This window comes from Aquila chrysaetos, chromosome 2 (genome assembly GCF_900496995.4).
Source record: "Aquila chrysaetos chrysaetos chromosome 2, bAquChr1.4, whole genome shotgun sequence".
Classification (NCBI taxonomy): domain Eukaryota; kingdom Metazoa; phylum Chordata; class Aves; order Accipitriformes; family Accipitridae; genus Aquila; species Aquila chrysaetos.
In genome coordinates, this window is record NC_044005.1 from 41098774 (window position 1) to 41115157 (window position 16384).

General features: G+C 41.8%; 1 protein-coding gene across 9 annotated transcripts in view; it reads right to left on the reverse strand.

The window, feature by feature from the left end:
• The window catches only part of DPF3 (double PHD fingers 3), a 198047-nt gene that overhangs the window by 165466 nt on the left and 16197 nt on the right, over positions 1–16384 (reverse strand). The window lies entirely within an intron of this gene.

Genomic DNA, 16384 nt, shown 5'->3' on the forward strand with positions numbered 1-16384 from the left:
ACGACCAGAATCATTTAAATTTTATTCCGAATCAAGACTCTGCCAGCCTCCATACCATATATGGAACATTTCCCCTGCAGGTGCAAGAAGTTTCTGTAGGATTTGCTCTTGCATGTAGTATCCCACAGACTAGTATTTTAATAGATGCAACGGTTGATTAGTTGAATTTTTTTTCCAGTGTGGGGGGCAGGGAGGAGAGAAGAAAGAAGAGGTGAAGAAAAAGATACGTAAATTGCAGGTTTGGGGTTGGGGGGGGGGGGGGGGGGCGTTCTTTCCCTCTCAGAGGCCTATCTGTTACATGTGGTAATATAACAAACTACCTGGTCAAACCATAAACAAGTTAAAGTAAGAGTTTGAGGGAGAAAGACATGAGGCATTTCACAAGGGAATAGTCTATTCTCAGACAGGGATGGATGAATTGATTTTCATGACAGGAGATAAAGCACAACAGATAAAACAGGATACTGTTTGATCTGCCCAACAGAGAACACCAGCTGAAACGGTGACCTAGCTGAAAGAGCAGGGATCAGGCTAGGAGAGCAGCAGCTAGGCAGGTGCCATCCCAATAGCACGCTGCAAAAGCACCAAGTGAGGAGATCCAAATTGCCCCTCCAAAGGGCCCAGGGGCATTACTCACTCTACATCAACAGCAGTTCCCCACCTCAGCCTCCACAGTAAACCTAATCTTTAACAGCCACTCTGTAAACTAAATTGCACACAATGGAGTATATATGTTTTTAAGAGAACCTTGTCAGCAGGAAAAGGACGCTAATCATTTGCGTTTTGATACAACTGTAAAAAAGGGAAAGGGCTGTCTTCAGAATGTCCACAGGTCCCCCCCTCTGTCCTGCCAAGCATATCTAAAGTCTTTACTTCCATGACTACTGAAAAGCTTCAATGAGCCCAGACTCTGTGATGAAGATGTAACTGATTTGTTGATTCATTAATTATTTAGCTGAAGACAGTAATTTTCTGCCCAGTCATGGTCTCCCTACGACTGACTCTCTGTCCCTCATACAGTCTGCAATCTAGTTTTTCTTCATTCACTCATTTGGCTTTGGAAGTAGGCCTGCCACAAATGTCAGGAAACACCCCATGAATTAACACCCCCATTCTGGCGCCTTTTGGACAAAACATCAAAATCTAAAGCAAGAGATCCCTGACTATGGAGGGGACTGATTTGCATGTGAGGAATGGGGAAAGGGAGGAAGAAGAGGATAAATATTGATGGTCCTCATTCACCTGACCATGAGTCAGAGTGGTCTACAGTGCTAAACTCAGCTACACATATAATTCAGTAGGTGACCTTGTATCAGCCACTCATCTTCCTTGCATTTTTGTTTACCCATCATAAAGTGGGGCAAAAGCAGGCACCTTTCCTGAAAAAACAAACAAGCTAGCTTCCAAACCAGGTGAATAAGTTATGGAAAGTTAAATATATTCTGGCAAACAAGAAAGAGCCTCACTTTGTTCCAGTTTGAGATCGGCTGTCATCACAGAAAAAAAGGGCCAGCTAATAAAATCTGCACGAATCACATTCTCTTTGCAACTTCAGGGAACTTTATAAGCAAGAATTCATTTTCACATGCCTGCTGTGTAGTCAGTCAGTCCGTAAAGAGGAATCAGGAACAGTCAAGTTCCTATCTTGATTCTCAGAAGCTGCCACTAGTTCTCAACTCACTTGCAATGTCACAAAAAGTGTAAAGCAGCTCTTACCAGTTCCCATGGACTGATCTCACATTTCATGCAATGTGGTGTTCTTCCTGAAAGTTCAACTCCAGAGCCATATGATTTACTCAATCATAGCCTTCATAGGCATAAAAGTGTTTCTAACTCTTGGATTTGCAGAGAATACCTTGGACTTGTACCCTCAAAAGCTCGAAACTCAAAATGTAAAGACAGGCATTCAAAAAGGCACCATTAAGAAAAGAAAAAACAAACATAATTTTTAATCTTCCTGAAGAGAAGAAAAGCATCTGTGTCACAATTTTCAGATTAGCCGTACTGCAACCCTACACAGTGGACCTAAACAGCAATAGTCCCAGTTATAGTACAGGTTTCTGATTTGTTCAACACAGCACAGACATTCAGAGAACTATGATTAGAACTTCGTGGATTCACATCTCTCATTTACTAAATCTGATTGCAACATTATTTCCTCACCTTTGGTGATCTGGCAATTTGTTGCCCTCTCCCACAACAGCATAAAAATTCAAAATCTCAGAAAAGTGCATAAACTGACAATACATAAAAAAATGTCTTTAAGTCAATTACAGTGCTTCACTTTGATTTCAACCTTTGGGGCCTTTTGAATTATTAAGTAACTTCCACTTAAAAAGAAATAAATCAGAAAATATCAAAATGGAATGTTCCTACATGTTCTAAAACTTTTCCGAAAAACAACTTCAATTCTTTGATTTAGGAAATTAATCAAAAATCAACTGTGTTCTGTGAACTGGATTGGTTTTGATGAATCAGCATACTTCACTCCAACACAGTCAGTGAAAAAATTCCCCAGTCTTCTCTAGTTTTCAAATAATTGCCCCAGAAACTCCCTACTCGCTCTACCCACCTCACAAGTTGAGCACACAGCATTCTGCTCTTGAGCAACAACTTAAAGAGAGTTCAGGTAACTCTTTCTTCAATTAGAAGGGCCAGTCCTGCATTTATGTGGGTCTTAAACATTCTGAATATAGGCATGTGAATATCTAAATATTTCAGTTAAAAAATAAAAGGAGTATTTCTTTGAGGGCTTCCATTTCTTTTCAACATCTCAGAACCAAGAAAACTAAAAATACATGGGAAATCCAGAGAAGGAAGAAGCTGCCCTACTAAAAGACTCCACCTTCAACCACACCTTTCATTTCTTTATACTTCTTGTCTTCCCATCCAAGATCAGTAATACCATTGAACTGAAGCAAAGTCCACACTTCTCTATTAAACATCTATTGTAAAACTACAGTCACCAAAATTCATTTTTGCCTTTTCCCCACAGCTCTTCATGACAGTGACCTACTCTTACACGTATGGTGTGCATGGCATTTGTGAACTGGGGGGAGAGGTGTTTCAATTTAGTTTCCTGTGGACAAGCAGGCACATCACTAGAAACACCATTAGAATTACCTCTCTTGGAGAGAAGCCATAGGCTTAAAAGGGTTGTGGAGCACAAAATATCTTCTAATTCCTTTGAATGAAGGATCCCTTGATCTTTTTAAGGCAAGATGAGGGAGTCTTGTAAGATCTTGTCTGTAAGCATGCTGTAGATAAAGGAAAGAACCTGCAACCACCAAAATATAAGGAGGAGTGCTTATTTTCCTCCTTCGTCACCCCCTCCTTGCCTAAATTTAATACCTCAGTAAATGTCAACTCCCACTGAAGCAAGTAATTTAACATTAGCAGAAGACTTCTCCTCCACCTTCCAAATTTAAGAACTCCTTTTTGAATCTGCTACTGGTCAGGTGCCCTCAGCAGACAGTGTACCAGAATCAACTGAGTGCATACATGTACATGTACACACATGGAAGCAATCTCAGGTAATCATGATGTACACAATAATTACAGTTTGTCTCTCAATAGGCCCTTTTAAGGCTTTTTATAAGTATGCATCAACTAACCCTTAAATACTGCTTTAGTGCATGTGAGGTTTATTGTTCTCCTTATATAGGAAATGAAACTGAGTCCCTGAGTAGTTAAACAACCTGGCCAAGGACACTAAGGATGCAACAAACACAAGTTGGGCATTCTGACTCATTATGCCTGAAATCTAACTGCTAGGCATGCTTCTCATGCTAGTTTCTCCAGGCAGCTTGCAGAGTTCATTAACATTTTCAGGAAACACATAATCTGAATTGTCAAAAGGATTTTCCTGCCCAACTTGAGTAGACAGAGAAGAGGAAGGAGGCTCTTCTTTTATATACTTATATCTCAGCCTCAATTTTCCTGTCTTAATGGTATTCTCTGAGTTCAAGGAAAAAGAGACAGGTTGCTAAGCTTTTTGGACCCTCAACTTAGCAAAGGAGAGGTGTCCTCTTACAGCTTCAGGTGTCCAGTGATAAGTGGAGAGTCTCATGCTATCTACCTTTACCAGGTGTCAGGTGAGAGGGTCAGAGGTTCTGTTTCAGTTTAGAAGCCTTGCTTGCACAGAAAATGGGAACAGTTAGGCAACATGTTCAAAAAGTGACACCAAGTGGGGTAGAGTGAAGGGAAGTGTGGTAAGGACTTCATAAAGTTCTTTTCAAATTAGGAGCTCCAGGCAGAAACCATTATCATTTCATTGCTACCTACGGTGTATCCAGCTCAACTATTATTACTCTGTAGCTCTACCCTTTTTTTCTGGCATTATGTTTTTCTTAGATTAGGACTTTTTATTTCTCCATACAGTGCAGTTTTTCCAAGGATAAAAGTTTCAAACTCAAGTCTTAGCACTTCAGAATACATGATCAAGAATGAAAAACACAGCATCCTATCCCACACAAAACCTACTGCTTCCAGCACTCACTTAAAGTAGCTCTATTGACACAGTATAGTGCCAATAAATCAACAAATGTGGAGTCTACAGTTTTGAGCAAAGAAAATCTAAAAAAATTAATCATATTGCATGTGTTCTTTCTAAGGAAAGGGTATTAAGTGATTAATATTAGTCTGTTCCCAAAATGTATGATTTGCAAAAACTCCATTATTTTTCCCATTAAATCTCTCTCCAGAGTGTATTATAAATTCTCCAAACCAAACACTTGTGGCCTAGACAGTCTTCATTTACCCTACTCAGAAATACAGTTTAGGAAAGAAATTATTTCTTGAGAATGCGTATGTCATACACCACAAACAATGGTCTCTGGAGGTAGCATGGGTTCTAAGTAAACACTGTTGTGCTCCACCCAGAGAAAGGAGCTGTGAGTACTTTCCTCCACCTCTTCTCACATCCATGAACTGTAAAAGAGAGTCACCCAAAGGCAATGCTTCTGGTGGGAAGGAGAGAGAAGGGGAAAAGGATGAGCTACATGCCTTTAATATTAGCATGAACTATGTGTACCATCTGAAATAGATTACTTCTTCATGGCTGTGGAAAGCTGAAAGGAGCTCTTCACACTGCTAGTTCCAGGGCACAAGACTGTCACCAAGCCCTTCCATCAAGTTCTTGTGTGTACCTCCATTACAACAGAAGAGACCCAGAAACTTTTCGGAAGTGGGGAACATTTTACTCTACCACCCCTGCTGTCATGTTTGTTCCAATCAGCTTCCTTTCCATAGCATACATAGCCTTCTGGAAATTCAATATGAACACTGATTTGCAGCACATGAGGCAAAATATTGCATAATAATCCAAGGATAACTCAGGTTGGAAGAGACCTCCAAAGGTCTCCAGTCCAACCTGCTGCTCAAACCGGGGTTAGCCGTGAGGTCAGACCAGGTTTCTCAGAGCTTTGTCCAGTTCGGTCTTGAAAAACTTGAAGGATAAAGGTTGTGCAACCTCTCTGGGCAGCCTCTCTCACTGCTTGACTGTCCTCAGGGTGAAAAAGCTTTTCTTTACACCCATTCTGAATCTCTAGTTTCAGCTTATACTCATTGTCTCTCATCCTCCCACCATGCAGCACTGCAAAAAGCCTGGCTCCATCTCCCTGATGACCTCTCTGTAAGTATTGGAAGGCTGCTGTTAGGTTCCCGCAAAGCTGTCTCTTCTCCAGCCTGAACTTGCCCAGTTCCCTCAGCTGCTCCTCACAGGAGAAGGGCTTCATCTCTCCAATCTAATGACATTAGATTGTGATTTCTCAGAACATTAAGAAAAAGTTATTTTGTTTCTCATGTTCAACATTTTTATGTAAAAGAAACTGAAGAGATGGAACGTCAATAACGTCACCTTTCAGACTACGGTAAACTATTGTATTTCCCAGCTTGCACGAGGGTTGAGCAGCCAACTGTGACAAGGGTCACAGAGAGGGTCTGATGAAATTATGCAAGCAGGTGAATCTGAATCAGGAACACCTCAGTATGGCTCTTAACAAGCTCTGTCTCCAAGATGACTGACAGTCATAAGGAATTGTAATACACATATACATATAAGATTATATAAATAATATCCAGGCAGAGGCATGTTTTGTCATGCTTAACACTAGCAGAGGGGCCAGTAACTCATAAATGTTACTTAAATCTTTCTAAAGTCCCAGGGCTGTGACTTTACCTCTCTCTCCCTCCTTCTTTCTCCTCTCTTTCAATTCCCTAATTTTAAAAATGGGAATAACATCACTTGGCCCCATCACAGGAATTTCTGGTATTAGAACTGGTGCGGTGCTTTGAAGATGTGAACTGCTACTCTGAGCACCTTAATTCCAGGCATGAAGAGTGGACAATGAGGTGTATCATAATTACACACTTTTTTGACTATTTCTGCAGTACACGCATAGTCACACAGCAGTGATTAAACATGCAAAATCCTGTCCAGCATGCACTGGATTCAGTATAAAGCCTGGTAAGTCTCTTCACTGGCTGCACAAAATTCCTCAGCACAGTTCTTGAAAATAGAGCTGCTTTCATGAAACTACTCTCCACTCGCAGTTCCAGTGCATGTAGTGAAACTCCCAGTAGTATTTAAGCCGTGACTGTAAGGAGGTGTGTTTCCTTACCACCAAGTCTGTAATGAACAGAAGGAAATATAGGGCAGGTTGTGGCTCCTTTCTTAAGGAGGTGTGTTAGGACAGTGGCAGTGGAGGAAGGAGTCTCTGAGGCACATCACGCAGGATACAGAGGTCTCCTGCTGCAAAACTGCCCCGGCCTCCAGCACAATGTCCAGTGCCAGTTTTGAAGCCCTGTCTGGGACAGGGGACAGAACAAAGCAGGACAGTAAAGTCATCCACCAAATTTCTACAGGAAACTACATAGCACCTTCTTGTATGGTTTTGCGCACACAATAGACAAGCATCACTCCAAACCATAACTGTAAAAGGACACCCTTAGGACCACTGCAGCACTGATTGCAAATGCCGACCTTCTAGAAAACCTCTCCTTATGCTGAACTGCTTTTATTCTTCCCCCCTGAAGATGAACAGCGTGATGCCTACACTCCACTTTTATGCACTTCTGAGTCATGGGCTGGGCTTTTGTATCCCTTTGTCTCATATCTGTGATGTGAAAGAAAAGAATATGTTTGCCCTGTATGTGCTACTCGCTGCCACAAACATGAGAACGCAAGGGTGAAACATCATTTAGGACAACATGAAAGAGTTGATTCTTAAGCCAATATTTTATATACCAACAGAGCCTGAGGCCCATTTCACCCCTCTGGCACACCTTGTGCTGTTGTTAACACCTGGTCAAAATGTGACAGGTTTCAAACTGAAGTATTTTACATGCGCTCTCGGTGAACAAACCACCGTATGAGGAAAACAACAGAGGCTGAAGCTCACTTACCAATTCCTCATTTATACTAATCAATTCAGAAAAAAAAAAAAAGCGCAAAATAGGGAACTACTCAAATTACCCTAGCGCAGATAGATTGATGGTAAGGGTGGGAAACTGCCTTTGTTGTATTTGGTGATGCTGTATGTTGAAAGCTGTTGTTGGGCAGTTAGGACTAAAAGCTTTCAGGTCACACAAAAGCTGCAGGAACTTTAGGAGAAATTCTGTCTGAGAGGAGCAGGGAGGGAGAAGAGGTGGTCAGATCAGTTTAGCCGCTCACATGCAGACAGGCCTGGAGGGAGTTACTCTCACAGGCTTCCTCTTGGGACCTCCTTGCCAAATTCGGTGGGCACAGAATCCGTTATGTACCCATGAGCAAAATAAATAAGAAGATTACATTTCTCAGTCCCTACAGATTCCTGAGAGAAGGAAGGGGGAGTGGGAATGGACTGCAGAGGGAATCTGTTGAAGCAAGCAGCACCTCTGAAGACAGCATACGCTGTCTCTTTAGCCCAAGCTGTTGGCCTCTCATGATAAAGCTTTCACTGAAGACCCCTAGACTAAAAATCCAGCTTTGAAAACTGTTGCCAGAATAAGATCTTGGATGAGGCAGATAACAGGTCTGATCTGGCATGACAAATCCTGCTTAGCAACCTAAGGGTTAAGTCTATGAGCCAGAGCCAAAGGATCCTTGCTTCTGCTTCCTCCCAGAACAGTAACCCACAAGCTTCAATGTGACAGTTGTGCAATTTTTTTCCACGTTGCAATGCACTGGTGCAGAGGTATCCCTGACACTGTCTCTTGCCCCTTCCAACAAGGCCACCACCACATTTCCTGCCTCCGCTCTTCAGTGGGAAGAGTAAGAGGAAAAGGGATTTCCTTCCATTACCAGTGGGAGGAGAAGTGATCAGATCCCCTGAGCTGTGGTACTCATCTAGTCTCTAAAAAACCAAATGCACAGAAGGGTCTCTGCCTCACTTCCTCTCAGGAACAGGAATACAATTATCACGAGCTTTGGCACCTACTGCTGAAGCTGTATTTTAATCCCCTTTGCCATGAGTGCTCTCCCACTGTTCCCACTGCACGCTTCCCAAACTCTCCCTTGCCACTTTTTCACATTGGGCCTGGAAAGGAGGTCTTGCTGTTTTTCTTCCAGATCTGAGCCTTCTCATCCGAAATCCCAACATTATGCTGAAGGATATCACAGCTGGCCCCACAAGCTATCCTCTCCAAGGAACACTGTGGATAGCTAATTGCTCTCGTGCTCTTCATTTGCTAACGTATGCCCATCCCATTACTTAGCAGGGACCAGGACCAGTGGTAACTGCCAGCTGTAAGTTCTTGGGTCAGAAACTGCTCAATTAGTGCAATGAAATCACAGCCTAGTGGGAGCTACTTACAATACTGATTTCTAGTTAATAGTAATTTTTAAAGGAATTAATTAAAGGAAATGTCTTTAATTTGTATTACAGTCTGTCTTTTTGTGTCTTCATTTCCCTTCAGGCCTACAAAACCTCTTTTCTTACCTTACCATGTCTCTACCATGCTTCCTATTCATTCCCCAATGTCCTTTTGCCAGTCACTTCCCCATGCAGAGCCTTCCCTATCAGCCCTCCTCCAGTAAAACACTATTGCCTTAGAATTCAGGCAATGGTCCTCTCTGAGTCTCCTTGTGTCACCACACCTTGTAGCCAGCCTTTATATCTGCTTTCACACCCTCCACAGGACTTGAAAGATTGCCACCACCACCACTACCTTACTCATCATTAGTATATGAGGAGAGCACTGACACATGAACTTACATTTTAGAAGAGTCCGTATTACAATTACAGGGAAACCAAGAGTTTAGTTAGGAAAAAGAACTGTATACATTCCCCTGTCCCATGGGAATACCAGCTTCTTCAAATTAAAATGCTGCAAACATTTTAAAGGATTGAATGCCTTCATACCTGCAGTCCTCTCCTCTGTCTTGTTCTCAAAGCAAAGCAGCACACACAGGTATGCACACACCCATATACGCACACATTTTCTTTCCAGTCCTTCTCTGAATCCTGACCTCTTGCCCTGCTTCAACAGTGGTAACTCATCACTTCAATTTGTTGGGGGTTTACTTAGCTTCCCCCATCCTGCTTTGGCCTTGCCAGGAATTAAAGAAATAGAATATCCTAACACCTAGAAATATTTCTATTTTCTTCCACTTAAAATAACATCAAGTGAGTAAAAACTGGGATTGAGCTTGGAAGAATGGCTAGGAGAGTGTCGCTGGGCCCCTTAAAAAGAAGGGTTAAACTGCAGGAGGGGACTCTTATTTAAAGTTGACACTTTCACAGTGTTATCAACTACCTTAAAACTGCCGGAGCATATTTTTCAGACACCCAAAAGGTAGAGAAAATCTTTAACTATAATTAGAACTGGGATTACACACAGAGAAAGGTAGAAAGTGAAACTAAGGTACAATACTCCCATAAACTGAAATATTAATACTGAATTAGAGTTCATTTTCTATTTTAGTTTAACATATTTTGCCCCATTTTCATGGGCACTTCAAGTGTTCGATACACCCCTCAGTACTTGACTCAAAGGTGGCATATCTTAAACTAGACTGGGTGTTTTCTTGTGCGTTTGGTTTTTTTAATCAGTTATTCTACTTCATAACTGGATGCCTTTGGTCACTGGACAGATAGTGAAGCAGTGCAATGTACGCAGACAATCAGAAGTAAAGTTAACAAGGGAAGCCTGAGACAAGACCACCCTTTGAGCATCATCACTGGCAGCATAGGCTGGGGTGAATGCCCTTTGCACAGAGTTACTGTTTGCATAGCATAGAATAACTGTTTGCTAAGTCATGTTTAGGTACCTCTCTACACTTATGCAAAGAGCAAGAGGGCATGGTGGCCTTCACACAGAATTTACGTGTGGGGTGGGGGAAACTACATAAAATATTAAGAGAGACATCATTCAAATAACCATATTTTCCCAAGTGAAAACGTAGCTGTAACTGGCACACAAGCGGCTTACAGTGTAAGCGGAAACAAAGGATGAATAGCATGAATTAAATAAAACGTATGGGGGTGGGTGTTGTATTAAATCTGGACAGCTTACTATTGCAATCTTAGTTGCGGAGCTGTGGCCGAATTCACTTGAGCATTACCTTGAGATGGGCAGAGTTTTTACTGGGGGAAAAGAATGGCTTTTAGGGACTTGCCAATTAACACCCCTCAGTGTGGTGTCTGTGCTCCATGCCACGTGACTCAGTGTGGCTCTACAGGTCATGCCTGCAGACAGTCCTATCCTAACTGGTGGATGCCATTTCTTCTTTTACTGCAAGCCTCTCCTCATAATCCACACGTCTTCCTAGCAGCCACCTGTAATGGCCCTGTGAACCCATCAGCAAGCGTTGCAAACACACAATAATATCAAGAAGCAATTGCGCATCTTTTGCCTTCACAGCTGCAATGGAGATTTGCATTCACATTGCCACTAGCCCCATACCCAATAGGACTATTCCACGTACAAGCACCAAGCAGATACATTAACAGGAACTGCTAATTTCTTTTGCTGCAGCACGGTTCTCCATAGGAACCTCACAGTCCCAGCTATTTCATTTGAAGAGTGTCTGGAAGTTTATTAGTGAAACTTAGAGGAGGTTTGCACAACCACCTGGGTCCTCTCCCAGGCTCCCATAACATCTTTGAGGCAGAGGACTGATGCAATCCCAGCAGTAAAGGCAATCATGTAGGTCGTCTTGGTCGTGCTGCCAAAGTTTGTTTCATCTCCAAAGATTTCTCAAAAACATGATGTCTAAGAACTCAAATGCCGATACATAAAAGAAGCACATCAGAGCTTCCTCCAGACTGTAGAAAGCTGTGTTAATACGTAGCTAATGCACTGAAAAAGATGGATTTTTTTATGTCTTTTACCCAATGTGTACAGTATCCTGGAAACATCTACAGATGCCTGATCAAGTGCCTAATATGCAACTGCTAATCATTCCGCTGACCTACGGCAGCAGCCACTCCTGTGTAAAGACAGGTCTCCTGTGGAGGAGCCCCAGTGTGGGAATGCAGCAAATTAGAAGGCCTCCTCCCCTAGAAAAGGGAGCGAAACAGGACTTATGAGTGGGGAAAGAGAGAAGGCAGAGCTGAAATAGCCATATACCCCAATTATACCAGAGCAGCATAAGGGCCACAGCAATCAGATGTAGTAGCAACAAGAGCCAGGAATCAAACCACTTCCCAGAAATTCAGAAATCAAGCAGATTCACGTCACCTCTCTGACAGATTTTAGTCAGTCCAAAAGAGGGAGAGCCTTAAATAATCCATTCCATTTTTATAATGTGTGGAGAGACAGTTAGGAATAGAATTTTTTTATGTTCATGGCTACATAACTCCCTGCTGAAACTTGATTTAAGTAAGTAGCAGGTACCTGGGACACAACAGCTGGACACCAAGAATTTTTTCCATGTCTCCCTGAAATTCAATACCATCTAGCTCAGCAGCAAATGCTAAGGCAAGTTCTGGGCCCTCTGATACACTTAATTTTGAACAAGAGCACCTCTTTGTCTTCTCATCAGGATTCAGGTATGCTACTGCACAGCATGAGGAGAGGACAACCACCTTATGTGCGAGTGCCATCAGCTGCCTTTCATTATAAATAATAACTTATAAGACACGTTGGCAAATGACCACAGGAGCAGAAAGAGAGCCACATGGAAGAGCAAAGGTCACCTATGATTGTGAATCTGAGACATGACTAGAAAATTCATCCCATAAACAGTGACCTAGTGAGAGCACAAAAACAAAAAGAAACTGTGCAACAGGACAGAAAGGACAAAAAAATAACGCTTCCTCTAGTCAGATCAGACCACGGCAGATTTCCTGGGGGTTAACTCTGCCAGTTCTGACATACACAGCCCAAATCAATGAATAACTAATAAGTATAGAAACAACTAATTCAGAATTTTTCCCTCTGGAATGAATCTGAATACAGGTTTTACTTCTTATCCAGTCTGAATTGAGAGGCCTATGAACAGACATTGAAGACAGCAGATTTCTTAACTGCAATGTCCATTAAACAAATCATCCTCAAACACTTTGCATTCACTCACAACTTTTAGCACTTATTTAGCACTTTACAACCATTAATCTCAAACTGCTCTTCAAGGAGAGACGTAAAGGATTTACCTATTCTTTGCATAAGGAAGCAGAGGGACAATAAGGTACGGGACTTGGCTGGAAATATACAGAAAGTCAACGGTGTAGACAGAAACTAAATGCAAGTCTCTGCATTACCAGTCTGGATCATGCCATTTCCTCTGTATAGCAGCCAAAGCGTATGTTTATTAAACAGGTTGTCTCAGGTTGTTGCAAGACCTGGGTGAACTGGCACACAGATTTCCCCCTAGGGTTGACATGAAGGAGCAAATGTTTCAGAGAACAAAATAAAGCTCTGGTTATGCAGCCAGTAATCATAATTCCATCTTGCATTTCTGGGTCTTTTATTTTGAAACTTCTCAAGGCCTTTCTTGCAACACTGGTAAGTACTATGTGACTGCCAGAGCCCTTGAAACATAAAAACGGCCATACCAGGTCAGACCAAAGGTCCATCTAACCTAGGACTCTGTCTCAAACTTCAGCCAATAAGGAATCCCTAAGAAGGCGCACAAAATATGGACAGGATATAGCGATATTCTGCAGGAAATATACTGGTATATCCTCTCAACCTCTGGCAAACTGTCATTCAGATACCTTGGTATTCAACAGCCATTGAAGGATTTTCCTTTTGTGAAGCTGACGCTTTTTGAACCCAGGTAAACTTTAATACCCCATACATCCCACACTGTAAAGAGCTCCACAGCTTTATTTAATATTTAGTGAAAAAGTATCCCCTTTTGTTCCTTTTGAACTAGCCTCTTGATAATCTCATTTGATGTCCTAACCTCTGGCTTCAAGAGAGAGAATGAACATCCATCCCCTATTTGCCCCTTCCATGATGCTCCTGATCTCATGAACCTCTCTCATATAGAGAGATCTTTTTACAGACTGGAAAATCCAAATTGATTTAGTAATTCCTCAAACGGAAGTTGTTCCTTTTGATCATCCTTCTTTCCTTCTCAGTACATCTTTTGAGCTTACTGTATCCTTTTCAAGACAAGGAGACCAAACTGCTCACAGTATTCAACATGCAGCAAACCTTGGATTTATATAGTGTCATAGTAATGATGTTTGTTTTCTTTCCTTTCATAGTAACTCCTAATATTTAGCATGCGTCTCTTCCTTTCTGTCTCCCTTTCTTTCTTATTATTGTTACCTTATTATAATCTTTCCCCGTTATAGAGCACAATGCTCATATTTTGATAGATCTATTATAACTCCAAAACTTTTCTCTTCAGTGTCAGTAACAAGTTCTGTCCTTGTTGCTGTATACATTAATTTGGGATCGTTTTTCCTCACATGCCTTAATTTACATTTATCTAAACTGAACATAATCAGCCTTTTTAATAATCCCAGTCATTCAGTTTCATGAGGTCCTTCTTCAACACTTCGCAGCAACCTTGTGTTTTTCCCACCTGGAATATACTTAGTATTATCAGCTAAGCTTGCCTCCTGCCTCTCCACTTTCTTTTCCAGATCATTTGCAAATATTGGACGGCACAGGCCCAATTTCTGATCCAGCTGGGCCTTCATGGGTGACCTGACCAGTTGTTCCTAGCCTGTGTTTCCAGGGTTTTAACCAACTGTGCCTCCGGAGGACTTCCCAAGGCAGCTTAGTTTCTTTAAAAGCTCCTAGAAAAGAACATTATCAAAGCCATTTGGAAACCAGGCTGACTGTCATGGTGGCTGCTGAGTGGAAGTGGCTGCCACTGGAGGAAAGCTCTGTTCCCCAGCCGCAGGTGCCATTCCCATCTCTCCTACCCTCCCGGCAGGAAAAGGAGAAGCAGGCCTCGTCCTCCCCCAGTTCTCCATTCCAGCTCTTCCTACGTCTTCCTTCCCCATAGCTGGAATAGCACCGGCCTTGGCCCCTCATCCTTGGAGAGGCAAAATGCAGCTTTGCCTGCACTGCCAGGAAGCCCCAAGTCTCTTTAGAGCGCAGGCATCTGCAGTCCCAGGGAGCACTGGTGCAACTGGAGTAGGTGACAGCTTGCATAAACATGCTGAACAGTGATTTTGTAAGAATTATTGCTATATAAGTGTGCTGCCAACTTAAAGCAGAAAAACAAATGTCTCACACAAGCACTGTCCCCTACTGTGTAGCTACAATTTTAATATGAAGTAACTTCCATCACCTTTCAAATAATCTCCAACTAAGCAAAGGCCTACCAACCTCAGGACTCTTTAGTGGTATCTTGGAACAAATAAGGATTGGGTCTAATATCAGTCATGACAATCAAGTTCACTGTCATGTTTTATAGGTTTATAAATACGTAAAAGGAAACATTGAGTGAAACTCTGAGCAGGCTTGTCAGAAAACAAAACCACTCCACATAACTCCTAGGTAAGTGGTACTTTTTAGGGACCAACAGCACTTTTGGCTCCTCTCTGATCTCTCTAAGTGTATCCCCTCTGATGCCCTTCCCAGTGTGAAAGCCCATTGATTCCCGCACTGGGATCAGGTTCTAGTCTACACACAAACTCTTGTGTATTGATTCTTTCCTACCCATTTTAAGTTCCCCACCCGAGAAACTGTTAAGAAGTAAATACAGAAAACAACAACCACCTTCCTATAATAAAGTGTTGTTTAACTATAACAGCAGGAACAAGGAAGAATTCAAAAGATTTTAAAATAAAATCTACTTGTGCCTTCTCCAGCTGAATTCTAACCTTTTGGGAGGATGCAGCAGCAGGTCTATCTGTATGTCAGCCTGTTCCCAGCTAGTAACTACCCAAGGGAGAACCATTTCACCTGGCGAGAGTTCTTCCCCCTTGTCATTTGCCAGGGTTTTTTGACTTTGTTAATCCAAAACTAGCTTAAGTGGGATCCAGTGGCGACTTCCACACCAGCTGCCCACCTGTTACTATGTAACACTACTTTTAGTGTTCGTTTATGGATGCTCTCGGTCTTGTTTTTGCCACCTTGATTTTGTTTCTTTCTTTCATAAAATCAAAACCCTGCTATTGAACTAACCTGAGAAATTACACAATAAGCATCCTTCACAGACAGCAAATAATCAGAGAATATACAGCATCCAAAACATTGCAGAGTATCTCCAAATCTCTTACTAGAAAGATGAATGTTTCTGAATAGCACTATCCTGAAATGGGCCTATAGCGCCTATAACAAACTCCTGTGCAGGAATGTACTGGGAAATTGAAAGGCAGTGGCTGCTCTTTGCCATCTCAAATTATGGAACCACTCAAGAAGGGCACAGCTTATCTGACAGAAGTGGTTTTGCAGGTATCTCAAACTGGGAGGTAACTACCATGCAGGGTTGTAGGGCACAAGAGAATCATTTGAAAGCAGCAAGAATTAATTGTACAGTTGGTATTAACATATGGATGAAACATTGCTTTAAAGGTTCAAACAGCAACTGTCAGCTGAACAAAGTTGGCACAAGGGTAACAAATGAGTTTTGCAATTGTGCTATTTTTACTATGCAATACCAATACTGTATAAAAGAACAAATGTTGTGTATATGTTCAATGCCAAACCTAAACCATCGCTAACAGTGTTGTTATGATGTGATTAAAATGTCACCATCATTATTTGCTGAAAAGGATTTTATCCCCCTCCCCAAGCAAGTGTTTTCATTACTGGAGTTTAACCAGACATGTTTGTGAGAAAGAAAGGTGAAGGAATAACCCAACTCAAATATTTAAAAGCATTTAACCGTTCTGGCTCATTGACAACTGTACACTCTCCCTGTGATTTTTAAGAGCTGCTGACGCCTCATGGAAAAAACTTTGAAAAACATAGTATTGAAAAACAATTTTGCCAATGTGTCATATTTTCTGTCTTATCCCTTCCCTTGCTTCTCACTAGTAGAAGAATTTAC